Source organism: Pinus tabuliformis, chromosome 6 (assembly GCF_031772625.1).
Source record: "Pinus tabuliformis cultivar Carrire ecotype Pingquan chromosome 6, CPIR1, whole genome shotgun sequence".
NCBI lineage: Eukaryota > Viridiplantae > Streptophyta > Pinopsida > Pinales > Pinaceae > Pinus > Pinus tabuliformis.
This window is the reverse complement of record NC_142292.1, coordinates 1,947,233,342-1,947,254,155: the sequence shown is the minus strand read 5'-3', so window position 1 is coordinate 1,947,254,155 and position 20,814 is coordinate 1,947,233,342. Positions and strand designations below refer to the sequence as shown.

General features: G+C 40.6%; 2 pseudogenes; both read right to left on the bottom strand.

Moving 5' to 3' along the window:
• Positions 1–13,128: 13,128 nt before the first annotated feature.
• On the bottom strand, positions 13,129–15,052 carry LOC149266965 (protein CHROMATIN REMODELING 5 pseudogene; annotated as a pseudogene).
• Positions 15,053–17,789: 2,737 nt separating this feature from the next.
• On the bottom strand, positions 17,790–20,145 carry LOC149266964 (protein CHROMATIN REMODELING 5 pseudogene; annotated as a pseudogene).
• Positions 20,146–20,814: the final 669 nt, after the last annotated feature.

Sequence of the window (20,814 nt, the reverse complement as noted above, 5' to 3'; positions counted from 1 at the left end):
TCAGGAAGTGTCTATTTCTCATTCCTTTTGGGATACTGTTGGGGCATGTGGTTTGTAAACAAGGGCTGATGGCAAACCCCAAAAAAGTCACGGTGATTCTGAATTTTGAAGCACCGCACAGTGCGAAACAGTTGCGCGCTGCCTTGGGACATACAGGGTACTACAGAAAGCTCATCAAAAACTATGCCTAGATCATCACACCGATGGAATAACTATTGAATAAGGATGTCACATTCCGTTGGGAGGATGACTGTAAGAAAATCCTAGATATATTGAAGGAGAAGATGGTTACTGCACTGATTCTTGTCTTCCCGAGCTAGAAAAAAGAATTTTGTGTTCAGGTTGACGCATTGTGTATAGTGCTGGGGGTAGTACTCACACAGGATAGTGGAGAAGGCTTGGATCACCCTACCGCATTCGCAAGTCACAAACTATCTAAAGTAGAAAGGAACTATTCCACCACTGAATGCAAGGGACTGCCTATGGTGTATGCGCTCTAGAAATATCAACACTACTTGCTAGGAGGACACTTCAAGATGTATACAGATCATTCTGCGCTAAAATACTTGGTCAATAAGCCTGTATTGGGGGCGCGCATATGTAGGTGGCTTTTATTGTTCCAAGAGTATGATTTTGAAGTTGTTGTGAAGCCTCGACGGCTGAACACGGGACGTGATAACCTGTCGCGCATTGAGACGAGGGAGGAACCTAGTAGTTTGGAGGAAGGACTACCTGACGTGCAACTTTTCACTGTGCGCGTAGCAGATAGACATTTTGAAGATCTAATTCAATTTTTAACAACTGGAATTGCGCTGGAAGAATACTCTATCCACCAAAAGAAGGAATTGGTGGTGCGCGCGATAAATTTTTTTGTCATTACGGGGCATCTATACAAAATGGGGAATGATGAGATACTGTCAAGGTATGTACCCAAGTTTGAGCGAAGGCAATAGAAGAGCAGCAGAAGGAAGCTACGTAGGAGCGCAAAGGCGAGAAGTCACCTTCATCCAAACAGGAAACAAATCCAAAGGAAGGTGGCACAGACCCATAGATGATGTCCACACAGTTGAAACGGCAACGCCCAAGAGAGCAGATAGGGCTGCGGAAGAAGTTAAAGGTTCAAAGACTTCTTTCGACCTGATCACCCTCACTGAGGGGGATCTTCATGACATTGGGGAGACGGTGAGGGACGTCACCACGGAGGCCCTCCAGTAGTTTGCGGAGGAACACCATAGGGTGTCGGGGGCTCTCCAAGTGCAGATACACGAGTTGCAGGTGTGCACTCCACATGCTAGTACTATGTCAACCGTCCTCGCACTAGGCATAGCCGCGACCAAGGAAATGTTGCGCGCCTGAATGACCAACACTATAGTGCTGCCAGAGGGAGCACTCGTGATAGAAAATGAGGCCGACAAGCCTATGGTCAGTGGGTTGAAGGAAATTGGGATCAATATGGCTGCGCTCCCTCAGGAGACGCTCTATGTTTCGCAGGACGAAGTTATTGTATAACTGCGAGCTAGGGAGGGTCAAACGCTCTAGGTCATGAGCAAGCAGCACATCTGTTGGAAATGGCAACAAGAAATGCTAAAAATAGCATTGCTATAAATAGAATTTCAGGTACCAGTGTTGGACATAGCAACAAGGAATGAAAAATAGAAGTGCTAAAAATAGCATTGCTATAAATAACATTCTGGGATAGATTCCAATTTTAGTTAGTCCCTGAACTAAAATTTGAATTTGAGCTCAGCAGTTGTTTGTAAAATAATTAATTAATTCATCTTGAGCTAATTAGTTGGAGAAAATCAAACATGAAGTCTATGCGAAGACATGCAACAGTTATCCCTTTGATTGAGGAAGTCATCCCTTGATTAAGGAGATCAGGAAGAGTTGTACTTTGAGTTGTAATTAGTTAGCTTAGTTAACTGAGTTAAGTCCAGTTAGATGAGTTCAAATAGTTTGTTGAACTGATTGTGAGTTCAATTAGTTAATGCATGCATGCATGTAACTATTGCACTTCAGATAACTGAATATTCTATCATAAATAACTCATGCATGTCATTTCAGTCAGAGACCCAGTTAAGATCAGATGATGGGACAATGTACTATCAGTTGGAGGATTTTTCCTATATAGGAAACTCATCCATGCAGAAGGAATTATCTCCTTCAGAATTACGTAGTTATTTCAGAGGTTAGTGAGCAATGTGTGAGGTAATTACACATAGGTGGTAGCATTGGAAACCAGGAGAAACTGCACAAGGAAATAGGAGGCTTGGAGGACTGAAGGAAGGCATATGTGTTGTCTATTCTATCTATGAGCAGCAGTGATGGATTGTACTGAGAGTTGGATAGCTTGTGAGCTAAATCTTTGTGTAAACCTGAGATATTTCCACTTGTATGATAATAAATATAGCAGGGATTTTAGCTGAGGCTTTCCCCAAAGTATTATTCTGTGTTTCATGTGTATGATTTCTTCTTCTTTGTTATATGTGTTCTATTTGATCTTGCTCAAAATCGATTAAGCTTTCACAAGTTTGTTTGTAAAAGTAGATCAAGTATTTTTCTTTAATATATTGCATTATCAAGTGATCTACAATGATAATTTCTACATAATCAACATTGAACAGTTGAGTTTGCAGCACGATAAAGTAGTGGCATAGAACTGATAGATTGTGTAGGTGGTTGACGAAGCTTTCCAGATGGTCTTGGAGCAGGTCATTCAAGTAGTGAAACCAGTGGAGGCGCACATCTGGAAACTAGCAGTAGGGGTGCGTGAGGGGAAGTGATGGCCAAGGTTCAACTAGAGCTGAATATTCAGATAGCTGAGCTAGAATTGAAGGCACAGCCTTCAATGCCGCCAGAGGTTAAGGAACAATGCACTAGCGCAATGACAGTGGCCATAACAGAGTTCAACAATGTAGTGAAAGATTGTACCAAGCTATTTGAAGAGTCGTTCCAGGTTCTCACCACTCTACAGGAGGACCCGAACATACAGTGCTTAGAAACAGAGGTGCGCAAGCTGCAAAAGAAATATGATGAGATATAAGGGACCGCACAGACGGTTTCCCTTACACAAAGGCTTGCACGGATGGAGAAGGCGAAAGTGCTCAAGGAGCAGGTGGATGCTACTCGACACAAGGAATTCGTTTTGAAGGTGTCCATACAATCGTGGATCGATGAGCCTTTTGTCATTACAACCTCTATTGACGCAAAGCTCGCGCAGATGCAACGAACACAGGAACAGGTTCAAGGAAGTATTTCAACTACAGATGTTACGGAACAACGCGTCTAGGAAGTGCAGCTGGCAACCGCTCAATACACTCCCGATCTTGCAGCAATCTAGGCAAAGTTGGGAGCTACTCATGAAAAGATCTCTGCATCGATAGAGTGACTCTAGGGTGAGTCAAAATGTTTGTTTTGGGGGCCTGTTGGGCGCAGGATCCCCCAAGGGAAGTTTTGGGGCTAAAATCCTAGATTTTGGTCACAAATTGTAACTTCGATGTAAAGGCTCTGCATTTTGCGGCCGTGTAGCATGTAGCTTATAAATGAGTCATAGGGTTGTCTGCCCTTAATTTTATAATGTAATGTTGGCTGTGGAGATCTACCCATGGTCCGTGGACCATGGGATTATATAAATAGAGCGAGGCTCTAAGTAGTTAAAACATCTAAGAATCAATGAATGATGATGGAATAGAAGCATAGCAGAAGATCTAAGGGTAAAGTCGAGTCTTTGGGTCATAGAGTAGGAGAAGGCTCTACAACTGAGTGCGCAGAGGTCTAGTAGTCCGCAGCTGAGTGCATGGACCACTGCAACTGAGTGCGCAGGGCGAGTCGGGGGTGTAACAGTTGGAAGCATTAATAAAGAGAAGTTTTATATCATTCTTGTGTATTTATTTCCTGTTTTTTGCATTAAATGTATTGGGTATGAATTTCATTTCTATTGTTTATATGATATGCGAACATATGTGACTGTCTTACTTAAGCGAATGCGAGATAAAGTATTTGTTTTCGCAAAGTTAACTAAGATCTTTAAGAAGATAAGTAAGATATGCGGTGTAATTTGGGGAAATAGCGCAGGACGTCAGCATAGTAGTGTGAAAGCACCTCAGCCCCAGGTTAGGGCCGTGCAAAAGGCGATTAGAACAGATCGAGGAGGTATTGAAGGTTAGAACGGTGTGTGAAGTGACCTGCACGAAGGTAGGTACAGTTGGACTAAATCAACACGTCAGACATCTCAAGGGTGCGGAAACTTGGTTCGAGCATCCCCCCATATTGCTTCGGGTGAGACTTCAGTCCACACTCCACGGGCTAATGCCGAAAGGGCCAGTAGTGTAGGGATTTGTTTGGCTAATTAACTACGAACCTGGGTCAGGCCCCATCAAGCCAACATTGTGTCCATGCCACTATTCATGTATCATTTGACAAAGTTCTCAGTTATGTATATGTATTTGTACTTTCTTGTAGGTTTTCTGATGACAGACTATGGTTCCCTTCACTGATTTATAAAGCGTTTCATCCCTTGCTCTAGTTCGGCCTTCACACTTTAAGGGGCATCTGTTACACAACATTTTGTCACTGTCCCTGTACTCCCCATTCCTTGATCCTGGAGGACCCCTATAGTGAACCCTACATGCTTTCCCTTCATGAAGAAACTCCCATTGTGTCCCTCTTCATGAGAAAATCGATTCCCTTTTGCACCCTTTCCCCTTAAACTTTTGTTTTTCCCAGTTTACAAGACTAGTGCTAATGGCCCTTCTCCCCCTCGCACTGATATGGAAGGATTAACATTGTCCCTAGCACCGAATGGAGAGAATAATCTTTGTTTCAGTCATGTCGGTCCTCTTATGGAAAGTTTTTTAAATAAAGAGCCAAATATTCCAACTCTAGAAGCTTCAAAATGAAAGTGTGGTAAATAGTTTGGTCGGATGGGGTCAAGGATATCAGCTTGTTCTCCTTTCCCCTATAATGATAGAACAACCTCAAGGAATAAGACCTTTTCCCATGAGAAGAGGATCCATCTCCCATCCATTCATCCTATATGAACATCCCTTTTTCCCAAGCATAATCTAGTGTTAATGTTGGTGTGCTAGTGCTAATTAAGTTTGGAGTAAATAGCAAGCTATTCATAGTTGTACCTCTTTATTTGTGTGAGGGAGAAGTGTGATTTGGTTTCGAGTGAAACCTAAAGGGAAGAACCTTAAAACTATTATTGTTGAGGCCATCATGGAATGCTAGCAGAAGTGTGTGAGAACCTGGTCTTGTCAAAGGAGAATGACAATGTCAAGACAATGGTTGTAATCTCTTCTCGATTCAATATATATGCAACTATCGATTGATTTCCTACATGATTTTTCATCTTACATATTCATAGTTTAATGTTTCTTGAAATGTTAAGTAGGTTTAATTACAATTTTTCTATTATCATGGTTGTTGTTTGCTGTTGTTTACTTGTTTTAGGTGTTTGAAGAAGGAAGCGAGAGATAGCTGGAGTGAGAAAGCAAGGACATCATCAAATGGGATAAGCATACTAAGAGGTAGGCCCTCTTAATTGATTATAACCTGAGGAAATCTTCCATAGAATGTATCAGTTGTGGCTAGACCCATTATTGGGCTAGAGGAATTTGTTTGTGTCTGCACTTATCTTGGCTAGTTGAATTGTTTATGGATTAAACATTCAAGTACCACATTAATTGTCAACCTGGGAAAGTCTTTTTATTACAAAGGCTACCGCGTACTATATGTACTTACTCCTAAAAGCATTAAAAAGCTGTAGTATATGTAATCCTTACGCTAAGTTATCACTGTACTGTTAAATGAAAGTAATTAATTAAGATTACAAATCTGAAAAGCGAAATGATGGATGCTCTGTTGGCAGAGGATCAGGACCCTATCCTCCAGGTGAGGACGTTCAGCACCTGCCTCTGTAATCAGATTGCTAACACACACTGCACTCAAATTCACCAGTGAAATATCCTTGCACAACTTCAAACAATGAATGAAACAGAGTACTAGCAAAGCGGAAATACCAGAGGGAATGCTACAGAATCCAAACAGAGTACCAGCGGAAAGAAACTATCACACACTTACACACTTTGACAGAAAAGTAAATGGGTGAATCTTGTGAGGAAGGTGGGCCCAGTCCCTCTCACAAGATTCCCCAGAACGCGAAGATGAGATTAAATGCTCAGAATGATTCTTTATTCATCTGCCAAAGATTCAAGTACAATAAGGTTCAGACTTGCTGATGTCTCTCCAAAAAGCTCTTACAGATTACACATTAACCTCTTTCTAATGTAGATGTCTCCTCTTTATAGAGGAGACATCTATTACAATAGATCATTACAGTTCATTCAGTCAACTCATTTGATCAAAAATAAAAGTTACAGATCGCTGTTACAACAGTATAACAACATATTCTTTCTTAAGTTCTGGCTGTTACACAGCTGGTAACTGTCTTCGACCATCTTCTTGGGATCTTCACATTCCTTTGCCGTTTCCCCATGCTGTCCAGATTTAAGCAGTGGTAACTTTGTTCTACCCGCTTTAGATAGTTGTAGATTGTGCCGCGTCAGTGTTCTTCAGATAGTAGCCGGTTTTTATTTCCAGCTGTTGCAAAATAGCCTGCTTTAGATGGTTGCTATTGCTGACTGTAGCAACTGCGTAGTTGCTGCTTCTCGTGTTGCAGCAACTGCGTAGTTGCTGTTTCTGGTGTTGCAGCAACTGCGTAGTTGTTGTTTTTGGTGTCACAGCAACTATAACTTATAATTCCTGCAGGCTTAAGATAATTACTTGACAATTTAATCAGCTTTTCCAAGATAAATATAAAGATACTCACGAATATGCAATGAACAATTAAACATATAGATATGCGGAAAGTTACTTTATACCTTGGGTAATTAGGTCATCATGTACTCAAAGCTTATAACTTATGACTGAAAAGGATAACATTAAGGCAAAAATATGAGGTCAAAATAGGTCAATTCTGAGTCCTAACATCCCCCCCAACTGAAGATATTGCATGTCCCCATGCAATGCCTACTCTGAGTCCGAGTCGGAGTACTGGGATGAACAATGTAGATTACTGAGACAATAGTTATAAGCAGTGGCATCAAACTTCTTTCTGAATCCACAGGAAGTCTGTATCTGCCTCCATGTTGCTGCTTCTTCCCTGCAGGACAATCCAAATTGCCCTTTATATTGCTCACCAGACAGCCACAAAAGTGGAAATCTAAATCTGTAACCTATCCAATTCTCAGCACAGTGCTGCATGCAATTAACATAATGAGATACCCTTGAGAGTGCCACCTGCAGATTAGGTGGATTATAAGGGTGGTATTCCTGCCTCTCCTTGGGGCAGTTTTCCCAAAACAGTTTGTTTGCTTTAACAGCCAAGGATGCCTTAGTCTTTACATAATGCTGACAGTCTTTCAGGACCATTGTTTGTAGTTGCTTAACATGGTCCTTCATTTCAGGATCACTTACCATGCTCAGATGTTGTGCAATAAAGGTGGCTGCGTTCTGCGGCTCAGCTCTAATCCACAGCAGACAATTCTGTTCATTATGCTGAGCTGAAACAAAGGCGTTCTGCCATGTAAGTTGATTAGCTAAAAAGGAGATAAAGGCTCTCAACTGTATGTCGCCGACTACAGGTATCATATTCATATTTCTTTCCTCGGACATGGCTTCATTATGGAGATAGAGCTCACATAACAAATGTTGATCGTTTTTAGGTGCCTCTGCAAAGGTTTGCATAAACTGTTCTGACGTGACTACCTGATGAGGTCTACCTTCTTTGATAGCCTTTATCTGCAAAAATGTGAGTCTTTCCCTTAGAAATGTTGCATAATTAAAAGAAGGTTGCCTTGTGGCAAGTAGTCTTTGAAACAATTCAAACATCTGGGTTAATCTGGCTTTTAGTTCTTTGATCTCCTTGTACTGGGCTCTGCACTGTTCCAGTGCTTCCCAGTTCTTGTATGCGTGACTAAACCAGATCCCTTTTTGCTGCTCAAATGCCCTGCCTTGCGACTGCTCATATTCCCTCCACCATTGTCCCTTCAATGTTTCAAAGCTATCTGTTTCTGTGCATACATCAGTAATGGAGGGAAGCTCTGTCTGTGTAAAGGCATCCACAAGGATAACCTGCTCTGTGGGAATAGTCTGGGATGATCCAACATCCTTTTCTTCATTTCCGGTTAGTGTCTCCTCTTCCTGTTGTGCTGATTCATTTTGTTCCATGGTGATTTGGGTGGGTCGGGGTGATTCTGTGCCTTTTTCCTCATTTCCTTCTTCTTCTTCTTCTTTTTCCTAATTTTCTTCTTCTTTTTCTGCTTCCTTGGCAATTTGAATAGAGCTGGGTGAGTCTGATTTTTCTTCATTTTCTCCTGAAACTATTTCTTTTTCCTCCATAACAGTTTGGGTAGGCCGGGGTGAGTCCATACCTTTTTCCTGATTTTCTTGTGCAACAACTTCTTCCATAGTAACTTGGGTAGGCCGGGGTGAGTCTGTGTTTTCTTCTGCATTTCCTGATTCTTCCTGCATAGTTTCTGGGGAACTTGCTGGTTCTTGTGTGTCAGCAAGCCCTTCTGCTTGTTCCTGCGCAATCTCTGGAGAACTTACTGGTTCTTGTGTAATAGTAAGTTCTTCTGTTTGGACCTGTGTAGTTTCTGGGGTACTTACTGGTTCTTGTGTGTCAGTAAGCCCTTTAGCTTTGTCTTGTGCAGTTTCTGAGGAACTTATTGGTTCTTGTGTGTCAGTAAGTCCTTCCGTTTGGTCCTGCATCTTCTCTGAAGAGCCTGTTGGTTCTTGTGTGACAACAGGTTCTTCTGTCTGCACTTCTTCTGGAGTACCTGTTGGTTCTTGTGTGACAACAGGTTCCTTTATTTCAGCAGAGGATTGCGGCATTTCCGTCTGTATAATAGCAGGTTCTTTCGTTTCACCAGCCACATCAGATGCTTCCTTCATTGGCTCTGCCACTACCTTATATCCTGCCTGAGTGTAAATTTCACCACAATGGGTGCACACATATTCATTATCCTTACTTTTTTCTGCTGCAGACGCTACTCGTGCTAAAACATGCAGGCTGAATTCCTTCTGATATGCCTCTTTAACCCTTATTATTTCCTCCCGATAGTCCTGAATCTGAGATTTCAGGAATTCAATTTCTTCTTGTAGGGCAGGTATGGTAGGCTGCTCCTGCAGAGCAGTAGATTCCAATGGGGGCAGAGGTTGTGTTTCATCATTCTGATCAGTATTCTCCACAGGTGGTTCTTGTGTGGCACCTGCGGTAGTGGCTGTTTCTTGTGTTGCAGCCACTTGGTCACTATTATCTTGGGTGTCGGCAGCTGGTTCTTGTGTATCAGCTGCCTTAAAGTATGATGTCACGAAGCTATGAACGCTCTGCATCTCTGCTTCCGAGGGTGAAGGAGAGGAGTTCTGAGGGCTGGTGGGAGTACGGATCTTTATAGTGATGGGCGGTGAACTGGGGGAATTGGGAGATTTAGCTGCTACCGATGACCGAGTTCTTCTTTTTGGTAGAGAAGCAGGGAATTCAGGCGTTTTTCTCTTTAGGCTAGCTTTCTTTAGGATGGGGGTAGTAGCCGGAGTAGCCGGTGCCTTAGCTGAAACCCTGGTTTTCCTTCTTTTCGATGGGGTTTTCTTTTCCTGCTGCCTTTTTCTTTTAAGCAGGGTAATGGGGATATTGTCAACGGAGTCATCAGTGGAAATACCCAGTATGGGAATGGAAGGATTGATTCCTTTGGGAGATGGGGTTGTCCTAGTGGCATTCTCAGCATCTTGCGGGGGTGTTTGCTGGATTTGTTCAGGAATGTGCTCTGTTTGCTGAGGGTTTTCCAGAGGGGTTTGTTCAGGCATATCCTCTGTTTGCTGAGGAATTTCATGTTCCGGCTGTGGAATTTGTGCCTCCTGATGGGGATTGATGGGGGGTGGGGGGTTATTTAGAGCGAGGGCTCTATTAATCAGCAATTGGGCTAAGCGGTGGTGTTTTAAGGAAACTAGAGGATTCTTAGCTTTCACAGCATATCGTGACATATTTTGGAGACAACCCAATAGATAATATGGCATGTTTATTAACTGACCATGTCTTAGATGATTTAACAGGACAAAGTCATGCTGGTAAATTACCTGGTAGCGACCTTCGCACGTCAGATATTGTTTGACAAATTCAACGACTTTTGGCCATGGTTGAGGTAACGACCGAAGTGCTACGCCTCTGCCTTTGGTCTCTACGTGCTCGCCTGGTCGGAGAAAATCCTGTTGCGCATTAAGAATCAGGTGCTTTCTGCTGAACCACCGTGTGCCATTAGCTAGTAGCCCGATTACCTCAGCTATGATTTCCTCTGTGACTGGAACTTGAATTCCCTGGACGACCGAGAATCCTTCTGTTAAATTGCATGCGAATTCAAGGACTTGCTGCTCGTCAAAGTCCGACAGTCTCCTGAAATACTCTATCCAACCCGCTTGCAAGAAAATTTGATAAATTTATGGAAAGAGTTCAAGGACTACTGTCGAGCCAGGCTCATGTGTAATGAGGGTTCCTACCATAGCTGTTGTTTCAGTAACTTTCAGAGTTCATAGCCGAGCTTCCAATTTCAGTTCAGAGTAGAACGTCGCAAATGGTAACATGCTGTGATAGGATGGCTTTTACATAATACCGGGAGAATTAAGGGTGGCGGTAGTTGGCGTGGTATGTCATTATGAGAGTTGCTTTGGTAATCCCCCCCCTACGTGTCAATGATATGATTGGAAGTACAATGATTTAATAGTCCTATCAACTTCTCCGCATTACCTATCATTTAATGTCCATACATAGTCATGCGTACCTTTGTATTTTACCTTTTTGATTGCTGCGTCAAAAAGTCTTGTCTTGTCTTGTGCTGGATCATGATGATTACCGCGGATCTATAAGCATGGAAATACCGGTAATGATAATGACGGGAAGTGATAATAGGGTGCTGTGATCATCACAAGGGGTGGTATATTTTATCAAAGTTTGTTCCTTGGGGCTAAAGTGGTAAGACTGGCGTTTTCGTACATGAAGTAATCTGCTGGGAAAGATATTCCGTGATCGGGAAGTGATATTGTAGCACCGGGATTGGTGTTGCAGCCACGGAAAATTGCTGATATGGCAACAGGGAATGATGTGAGACGTTTGTAAGGACGGAAATTGTGCGGGAGCGATAGGAATGGTGTTACAGCAACGGGAGTGGTGTTGCAGCAACAGGAATATGGTGTTGCAGCAACGGGAAATGATATTGCGGTAACAGGGAATGGTGTTGCAGCAATGGGAGTTCCGAGTCCACAAAATAATTCCTTTGAAACTTTTGTTCTCAGCTACTTCCCAGGCCAAAATCTGCAAAATACTAAAATGTAATATCGCAATCCTTGGCACGATTTATTAGTTTCTAAAAAAAGAGAATATCTAACCTAAAAAATTACATAAATAATAGAAACTCAAGTGCTTTCAGGGACAACAAGTTCCCCTGGAAAAGAATACTGTTTTATTGCCATGCAAGTGGCTTTAAAATCCTCTTTGGAAATCGGCCGCTGATATAACCGAAGTCGATATCCATTCACTAACAGTGGTTTTCTGCTTCCATCAATTGTTAAAAGTCTAACTGTTCCATTTGGGAAGACAGTGTCCACTTCGTACGGCCCTAACCATCTTGTTCTCAGCTTCCCTTAAAAATTCTCGAAACGTGAATCATAAAGTAGAGCCCAGTTACCTTTCTGGAACTGCTTTTTCTTGATGGTTCTGTCATGCCATCTGCTTCTTTGTTGCTGTATCATAGTTGTTTGATGGATGGCATCCAGTCTTTTCTCATCCAACTCCTACAGCTGCTGCAACCTGGCTGTCTGTGCATCAGTTAAATCAAGGTTAATAGCTAAGGCAGTTCTTAAGGTTTTAATCTCAAACTCTACAGGAAAAATAGCATTCTTTCCAAAAACTAATTCATAGGGTGAAAAGCCTGTTGTATTTCTCCAAGTAGTTCTATAGGCCCAAAGAGCCTCGGGCAACCGCTGAAACCAGTCCCTTCTATTCTCCTTTATCGTTTTTGTTAAGATGGATTCTATGACCTTGTTGGTGCTTTCCACCTGCCCATTTCCTTGGGGGTGGTATGGTGTGGTCATCTTATGCTTGATATGATATTTTTGGAGCGTATCTTTGAAACCATGAGAATTGAAAGGAGGTCCTCCATCAGTGACTAATTCTCTGGGTAGTCCAAATCTAACAAAGATTTCTTCCAATAAGAATGTTAGTACTGCTTCTTCATTAGCTTTAATGAGTGCTTTGGCCTCTACCCATTTAGTCATGTAATCTGTGCATACTAAAATATAAGCTCTTTGATTAGACGGAGGATTAATGGTGTTATCTCAAAGTCAGACCCTGATAAGCTGCTGATCAGGTTGACTCTAAGTAACTATTTCAAACCTACTTTAGGCTGAGGCTTAGCCTCCTCAACCTGAGAGGGCTCTCTCTAGATGGGTTAATGATTTTGATTAACATAAGATGGCTAACTCTTTGTGAAATAACTATGATAGATATAGATGCTGGAAAAACATTAAACAAGTTTCCATTGGGCCTATGGAGTCAACAACACCTCAATAAACAAGGATCTTGACTTTACATAGAAGTCAGGGCATTCAGCATTTGAATATTCAGAACATAACTCATATGAAACCACAGTTTATAAATGCATACAGGAAATCAGAGCAAAATCAGTGAATTCTGAGTGATTATACATTTATACAACTGTAAAAAATTTAGGAAAGGACAAGATCACACATTCTGAACATAGAAATCCTTCATGAATCCTGAGAAGTAAAGCCAAATTATATTACTGAAACTCTATCATTACATAAGCCAAATACAATGCTCTATCATAAAGTTTTCCCAACCCTCATTACATTGTTGTTTCAGCTATATATAGAATTCTTATTCTAACTGATCAAGATTCCTCCTCCAGCATGAGGGGAATTCGATAACTACCTCTAATGACACTTATCAACTATTTAACTAACTAATAAATACAATAAAGTGCTGACTGGAGCTTTTTTTTAGAGTTCTAAATCTAATATGACTCTAACTCCATATTATATGCATGATGGTTTTAATTAAGATGATTTCGTTCTCTGACATTTGGCTCCCTTCTGGCGGTGGCTGTGGTGGATGTTCAAGGCTCCATGTTGCTCTTCAATGTCGTATCCCTTTACCTCTGCTGAGAAACAGGAAACTGCCCCTGTTTTTATGCTTTTGGTTTCCTTTGACTCAACCTTTTCAGTTCTTTCAAGTATCTCATCAATATCCACGTTCTCAAGTTTCTTTTTCACTTCCTCTTCATTTTTATCTTCCTTGAAAAGCTCCTCAGCACCAAACCTCAAAATTGCTGAAAGCTCATTCTTATCAAATAATGCAGTTCCCTTTTTATTGTTTCTTTCTTTTCCATTCTGCCTTGTGCATTAAGCTTCTGAATCACTAAATGGTCAAGAACCATCTTCTGTTTAGCCCATTCTAGAATATCTTCGTCAACACTCCTGCCTGTAACAAAGCGATAAATATTGACAACCTCCTGCTGACCGATTCGATGAGCTCTACTCATTGCCTGTAAATCATTTTGAGGATTCCAATCAGAATAAAAAATAATCACTGTATCCGCAGTAGCCATATCGATTTCCAGACCTCCTGCACGGGTTGAAAGTAGGAAACAAAAATCTTCACTTCCTGGTGCATTAAAATGCTCCATTACCTCATGACGCAAGTCTGCCCTTGTACTACCATCCAGCCTCTCAAACTGGAAACCCCTCAAAGACAAGTAATTTGCTAGTATATCTAAGATCTTGACCATCTGTGAGAATATCAAGACACGATGTTTTGTCTCTCACAGCCTATTAAGCAATTTGTCCAGAATAACTAGCTTGCCACTGCTTAAAATGATACGTTGAACTTTGCTACTATCATTCATGTTGACATCTGCACCATAGCCATAATCCGCACTCTCGAATAGAAATGGATGGTTACAACATTTCTTCAATTCAACAACAACATTTAATAGTGAAACCTAGTTTCCACGCATTCCCTTATTCAAATTATGAAAGTTCCACTCCAAAATCCATTTGTAGTACTGTTTCTGAAGAGGAAACATCTCAACTCTTAAAATGCGTTCTATCTTTGGCGGCAAAGATTTCTCAACATCTTTGATGACTCTTCGGAGCAGATGAGGCCGAAGCTCTTTGTGTAGATTAGCAAGCTCATTCTTGTTGATTGAGCTCAAGTTCTTGTATTTCTCCACAAAATCGCCTTATTCCTGAAATTGCCCTGATCAAGAAAATGCAATAGAGCCCGCAGCTCTTCAACACTATTCTGCAAAGGTGTCCCAGTAATCCACAACTTATTTTTTTTACTAAATTCACAGAGAGCAGTGTAGAGTGAGGCTTCACTATTCTTCAGTCGGTGTGCTTCATCAACCATGAGATAATTCCACTTGATCTTTGAGAGAATGGCCCTATCTTTCAACACAATCTCATATGTGGTCAATAATGTGTTTAACTTAATAAGTCGGCCAGTCTTCTTGTTGATATAAAATCCATACTCCTGGAAAACCTCTCTACTTGCACGATTTCCTACATAAACAACAACATTCATGTCAGGCAGCCATTTGCGGAATTCTTTTGCCCAGTTTGTTAATGTTGACAAGGGTACAACTACAAGGAAAGGACCGTGTATCTGCTGCACATTTTGTAAAAACCCGAGCATTGACACAGATTGCACAGTTTTTTCAAGGCCCATCTCATCCGCAAGAATAACATTTGTAGCATTCCTCTAGCTGTTCACAAGAAACTTCCAAGTCTTTTTTGAAGCAATGCCCTATAAAATTGCTTTTGCATCATCGGTTAACGCTGACCAGTTATTTGATTGTTTCAGTGCTGCGGCATTACTTATAACCCAAAGTCCTCTGCGAGCTCTTGTCAAAACCACGTTCATCTGACGAATATCAGCAACAAAACCTACACCATGGCTAGAAGCTCGGACACAAGACATGGTGATTACATCTCATTCTTGACCCTGAAAGCCACTACAGTGTTAATATATAATCCTTTTCCCTCTTCAGTGTTAAGAACACTTTCTAACTTCCGCCGCAAACATTTCAGCTGTAGTTTTTATGGTGTGATAATGTCAACAGAAACCTTAATGCCCGCAGACTTCACAAATTTCTAAAGATGTTCATACAACTGCAGGACAAATTGTGCTTCATGAATATTCTGATATGAAACAGAGCCACCTCTATGAGATTCTCTTTCATGAGTTATATCATAAAATATATAAGGCTTTAATAAAGGGTCTTTATGATAAATTTCATCAGGCCGCTTCACAACACTTTAACTGTCACTTAATCGGTTCTAGCAAGGATGATATCACCACAGCACTTGTCAGGCCACGTTTTGATGTGTTGTAAGCTTTTCCCATGTGCATGTGTGCTGACACAAAAACTTTTTTAATGATGATAGGAAAGTCTTCAAAATTTGGTTCACTGATCGTTAATTATGCAGCTTCAGCAGTTTCGTAGCGCGCTACGAAACTGCTGAGTTGTTCCAAAAATCACAGTTTCAATACAAAACTCAAACCTAGACTAGCACCGAATTTTTACCATCAAACTATTGTGAGTGGTTTTGAAATCAGAATTCTTAAGTGATAACAATGGCTCCACTTGGGATAGTGTGCTCCTATAGTACACTAAGAACTCGTATGTCCAGTGCCTTATCCATTTATGACAAACAAAAATTTGCTTGACAAGCGTCCCTTTCAAGCTTCTGGGGCCTTCACCTTGGGCTTAAGTTTGATGATGACTGTAGGAGAAAGAAATCTACATCCACTGAAAAATGCTCAGTTGACCTTGAGCTTATTTGCATTTTCCTACCTACCTACCCTATCAATTGAAACTTCTTTCAGCTCAATCAATGTGAAATTTCCAATGTAGCCAATCATTTGTCTTATCTGATATTTGAGTTTTTTGACTGCATCGGAGTTCAGAGCCACAATGATATTGTGGTGACCACTGCCACTGAAATTGCCTCTGATCTTCATAGAAAAACTGAAACACTGGAGAGTAAAACTCTTCCATGTATTTAGCTATAGGATCCCAGAATGCATACTCAGCTTGATGATTCTTGTAACTTTCTGGTTGTGCAAACTGATCTTCAACAACAGTGTACAGTTCCTCAGTCGTGAAAGATAAAGGAAGCAACACTCTCTCCTTGTGTTCTGCCATAGAAAGCTTCTGAAAATAATGATCATGATTATGAAAACTATATGCCTGAATTTGACCTTGTAAACCTTCAATGTCTTTCTCAATGTCCTTAGCAACTTCATCCAAAAATTTCATCTTATCTTCTGTCTGGCAGTCAAATGATTTTAGATACGAGGACAAGGACAAAGAAAAATTTTCATTTGTTTCTCCATTACTATGATCATTATTCCATTGTTTGAAACCTTGAATTGAAGGAGAGTTGGCCACCACATCTGATCTATCTATCCATTCCTCCAAAAACATAAGCCAAAATTCTTCAAATGACTTGATGGATTTGGCAGGAAAGCTTTCCATCCACCATTTACATTTCCCTTGAAGTGAATCATAGAACAACATAATGCAAACATCTTCATGCTTAACTTTAAAAAGCTCGGTAAAATCACAAAAATCTGATATATGCTTCAAAGTTAAACTCAGATCTTCTCCATTGAATTTTGGACCATTCCTTAGAAAATATGCATCCTTGGGAAAATGATTTGGGAAACCATGGATTCCTGAAAAATTTATGCATGCATACCTTGAAATAAGAATGGTAGCATCTGGGTCCTTCATAACTCCAGTGGAATCACCATGAATGTATGAATTTCGAATTCTTCAACAATGGAGTCACCAAGGTAGATTTGCAGCCTCAAAAAGTCTTCTGAGCTCCTGCTACCTTCAGAAGTTCAGCTTCATGATTTCGGGAATGAGTAATCTTCAGACTCCCGGCAGACGCACCAAAATGTTATCTCAAAATCAGACCCTGATAGGCTGCTGATCAGGTTGACTCTAAGTAACTATTTCAAACATACTTTAGGTTGAGGCTTAGCCTCCTCAACCTGAGAGGGCTCTCTCTAGATGGGTTAATGATTTTGATTAAGATAAGATGGCTAACTCTTTGTGAAATAACTGTGATAGATATAGATGCTGGAAAAACATTAAACAAGTTTCCATTGGGCCTATGGAGTGAACAACACCTCAATAAACAAGGATCTTGACTTTACATAGAAGTTAGGGCATTCAGCATTTGAATATTCAGAACATAACTCATATGAAACCACAGTTTATAAATGCATACAGGAAATCAGAGCACAATCAGTGAATTCTGAGTGATTATACATTTATACAACTATAAAAAATTTAGGAAAGGACAAGATCACACATTCTGAACATAGAAATCCTTCATGAATCCTGAGAAGTAAAGCCAAATTATATTACTGAAACTCTATCTTTACATAAGCCAAATACAATGCTCTGTCATAAAGTTTTCCCAACCCTCATTACATTGTTGTTTCAGCTATATATAGAATTCTTATTCTAACTGATCGAGATTCCTCCTCCAGCATGAGGGGAATTCGATAACTACCTCTAATGACACTTATCAACTATTTAACTAACTAATAAATACAATAAAGTGCTGACTGGAGCTTTTTTTTATAGTTCTAAATCTACTATGACTCTAACTCCATATTATATGCATGATGTTTTTAATTAATATGATTTCGTTCTCTGACATTTGGCTCCCTTCTGGCGGTGGCTGTGGTGGATGTTCAAGGCTCCATGTTGCTCTTCAATGTCGTATCCCTTTACCTTTGCTGAGAAACAGGAAACTGCCCCTGTTTTTATGCTTTTGGTTTCCTTTGACTCAACCTTTTCAGTTCTTTCAAGTATCTCATCAATATCCACGTTCTCAAGTTTCTTTTTCGCTTCCTCTTCATTTTTATCTTCCTTGAAAAGCTCCTCGGCACCAAACCTCAAAATTGCTGAAAGCTCATTCTTATCAAATAATGCAGTTCCCTTTTTATTGTTTCTTTCTTTTCCAGTCTGCCTTGTGCATTAAGCTTCTGAATCACTAAATGGTCAAGAACCATCTTCTGTTTAGCCCATTCTAGAATGTCTTCCTCAACACTCCTGCTTGTAACAAAGCGATAAATATTGACAACCTCCTGCTGACCGATTCGATGAGCTCTACTCATTGCCTGTAAATCATTTTGAGGATTCCAATCAGAATAAAAAATAATCACTGTATCCGCAGTAGCCAGATTGATTTCCAGACCTCCTGCACGGGTTGAAAGTAGGAAACAAAAATCTTCACTTCCTGGTGCATTAAAATGCTCCATTACCTGATGACGCAAGTCTGCCCTTGTACTACCATCCAGCCTCTGAAATTAGAAACCCCTCAAAGACAAGTAATTTTCTAGTATATCTAAGATCTTGACCATCTGTGAGAATATCAAGACACGATGTTTTGTCTCTCACAGCCTATTAAGCAATTTGTCCAGAATAACTAGCTTGCCACTGCTTAAAATGATACGTTAAACTTTGCTACTATCATTCATGTTGACATCTGCACCATAGCCATAATCCGCACTCTCAAATAGAAATGGATGGTTACAACATTTCTTCAATTCAACAACAACATTTAATAGTGAAACCTGGTTTCCACACATTCCCTTATTCAAATTATGAAAGTTCCGCTCCAAAATCCATTTGTAGTATTGTTTCTGAAGAGGAAACATCTCAACTCTTAAAATGCGTTCTATCTTTGGCGGCAAAGATTTCTCAACATCTTTGATGACTCTTCGGAGCAGATGAGGCCGAAGCTCTTTGTGTAGATTAGCAAGCTCATTCTTGTTGATTGAGCTCAAGTTCTTGTATTTCTCCACAAAATCGCCTTATTCCTGAAATTGCCCTGATCAAGAAAATGCAATAGAGCCCGCAGCTCTTCAACATTATTCTGCAAAGGTGTCCCACTAATCCACAACTTATTTTTGGTACTGAATTCACAGAGAGCAGTGTAGAGTGAGGCTTCACTATTCTTCAGTCGGTGTGCTTCATCAACCATGAGATAATTCCACTTGATCTTTGAGAGAGTGGCCCTATCTTTCAACAAAATCTCATATGTGGTCAATAATGTGTTTAACTTAATAAGTCGGCCAGTCTTCTTGTTGATATGAAATCCATACTCCTGGCAAACCTCTCTGCTTGCACGATTGCCTACATAAACAACAACATTCATGTCAGGCAGCCATTTGCGGAATTCTTTTGCCCAGTTTGTTAATGTTGACAAGGGTACAACTACAAGGAAAGGACCGTGTATCTGCTGCACATTTTGTAAAAACCCAAGCATTAACACAGATTGCACAGTTTTTTCAAGGCCCATCTCATCCGTAAGAATAAAATTTGTAGCATTCCTCTAGCTGTTCACAAGAAACTTCCAAGTCTTTTTTGAAGCAATGCCCTATAAAATTGCTTTTGCATCATCGGTTAACGCTGACCAGTTATTTGACTGTTTCAGTGTTGCGGCATTACTTATAACCCAAATTCCTCTACGAGCTCTTGTCAAAACCACGTTCATCTGACGAATATCGGCAACAAAACCTACACCATGGCTAGAAGCTCGGACACAAGACATGGTGATTACATCTCGTTCTTGACCCTGAAAGCCACTACAGTGTTAATATATAATACTTTTCCCTCTTCAGTGTTAAGAACACTTTCGAACTTCCGCCGCAAACATTTCAGCTGTAGTTTGTATGGTGTGATAATGTCAACAGAAACCTTAATGCCCGCAGACTTCATAAATTTCTGAAGATGTTCATACAACTGCAGGGCAAATTGTGCTTCATGAATATTCTGATATGAAATAGAGCCACCTCTATGAGATTCTCTTTCATGAGTTATATCATAAAATATATAAGGCTTTAATAAAGGGTCTTTATGATAAATTTCATCAGGCCGCTTCACAACACTTTAACTGTCACTTAATCGGTTCTAGCAAGGATGATATCACCGCAGCCCTTGTCAGGCCACGTTTTGATGTGCTGTAAGCTGTTCCCATGTGCATGTGTGCTGACACAAAAACTTTTTTAATGTTGATAGGAAAGTCTTCAAAATTTGGTTCACTGATCATTAATTATGCAGCTTCAGAAGTTTCGTAGCGCACTACGAAACTGCTGAGTTGTTCCAAAAATCACAGTTTCAATACAAAACTCAAACCTAGACTAGCACCGAATTTTTACCATCAAACTATTGTGAGCGGTTTTGAAATCAGAATTCTTAACTGATAACAAATGGGACCTAAAAAATCTAATGCCCATTTCTCAAAGGGTTCAAGAGTTACCTGGGGATTGAGTGGCATTTCATCCCTATGGTTGGGCTGGCCCATTCTTTGACAGCTGTCACAAGCCTTCACATATTTTCTAGCATCTTTAAAAAGTGATGGCCAGTAATAACCCATTCTAAGTACCTTGTGAGCTGTTCTTTTATCTACAAAATGTCCTCCACAAGGACCATCGTGACAAGCTTTCAGTATATCATAAATCTCGTCTTCCCCAACGCATCTCCGGATTTCTTGATCTATTCCTGTGTGTAACAGACACCCGCTTATCCAGCTGTACCTAACACTTTGCTAGATGATCTTCCTTCTTTCCCTGTGTGATAGGTGTGATGGTAATTTTCCTGCAACTAGATAATTAGCAATGTCTGCATACCAAGGTGAGTGAGCAGAGACTGC